The sequence below is a fragment of the Ambystoma mexicanum genome, chromosome 4q (assembly GCF_040938575.1).
Source record: "Ambystoma mexicanum isolate Mex_15411 chromosome 4q, UKY_AmexF1_1, whole genome shotgun sequence".
NCBI classification, from domain to species: Eukaryota; Metazoa; Chordata; class Amphibia; order Caudata; family Ambystomatidae; genus Ambystoma; species Ambystoma mexicanum.
This window is the reverse complement of record NC_090928.1, coordinates 149,734,427-149,735,807: the sequence shown is the minus strand read 5'-3', so window position 1 is coordinate 149,735,807 and position 1,381 is coordinate 149,734,427. Positions and strand designations below refer to the sequence as shown.

Genomic DNA, 1,381 nt, shown 5'->3' with positions numbered 1-1,381 from the left:
CGCCCTTCGCGGGTTTTCCTCCAGTTCTGCCTCGCTTTCTCCTTCGCTGGCTTTTCCTTCTTTTGCCGCCTTGCCCTGGCGCCTCCCCCTCCTTCCTGCGGGAGGGGGAGCCAAAGTGAGGACACTGCCCGGGTTATCTGGGGTGCCTCTTCCATTTTGCTGTGCCTTGTGTTCGTCGTCCCTGGCAGTCTTCTGATGCAGAGTTTGGAAACAGAAAATGAAAGCAGCCTGCGCTACTTCCCAGTGTGACTCCATCAATGGTATGTAAGGCTAGAATTTACTTTTCCTAACAATAGTGATAATTCAATCCTATTGCGCTACATAGTGCAACAATAGCTTCTAAAGTGCAAATAGTAATTTTAAAATGTTTTAAAATATGTTAAAAATAGCAGTTAGCACATACGCCAAGCAACACCACACAACAGCATACAATCATCCAATACCCCTTATTATTTCTGCCATCTACAGTCACACTTTTTTGTGCCGGAATGTGTGTGACTTTTTAAATCGGTCTTTTGCGTGCTTGCTTCGGCAGCACATATACTAAAATTGGAACGATACAGAGAAGATTAGCATGGCCCCTGCGCAAAGGATGACACGCAAATTCGTGAAGCGTTCCACAGGAATAAAAAAATAAATAAATACATAAATAAATAGTCTCTTTTGCATTTTATTTTGTTGCTTTTGTTATATCTATGAAACTAGAAAACTACAGAAAACACAGGCAATATGCGGTGGCATCTATGCTCGCACTTGTATAGTTAATGGGGATCCGTGCATTGACATGCTAACTGGACACTGGCCCTCTATGTGCCAATTTGCGCAGGACCAGTTAAAATAATCCATCCAGTGATTAAACAGTAGCAAAGGTTCATAATCCCTTCACAAATTTTCCTCAGCACTCAAGCCCCCCTCCCTGGCCTTTGTATGAACACATTACTTACAACTTGTCTACTAATGTGAGTAGTATAGCAATGGTAGAAAGAGAACTGCATCATGCAGAGGCTGTATTGCATAAAACAATAAATAATAAGCACGCTAATAAAAATATAGACCAAAAACCATAAAAGAATAAAAAATAATAAATGAAAAACAATTAACAGCAGTCATGACTGTGTGAATCCTGCTGTTGTTTGGCGGGGAAAAGTCAATGCATGTATAATTCATTTGAATAGCCCAAAAGTATGTGTATTCTCTAGTGGAAAGATATTATGGTACCATATCCCAGCGCGTCCGTGAAATTTTGAAGCAAAGTCTGATCTCTGCCTGTAGCACATTATTGATATTTGCTAGGGTCCAGAATCATGTCTGTTTATGATGAAGTTGCATCCAATAATTACGAGAATTGGGGGTAGAGCATTCGAATTTACAGATCACTGCG

The 1,381-nt window shown here is 40.8% G+C and overlaps 1 non-coding gene across 1 annotated transcript; it reads left to right on the top strand.

Moving 5' to 3' along the window:
- The first annotated feature begins 519 nt into the window (after nucleotides 1–519).
- Nucleotides 520–627, top strand: LOC138468603 (U6 spliceosomal RNA). Its single transcript, XR_011268356.1, has one exon. It is a non-coding gene; the product is annotated as a U6 spliceosomal RNA (small nuclear RNA).
- Nucleotides 628–1,381: the final 754 nt, after the last annotated feature.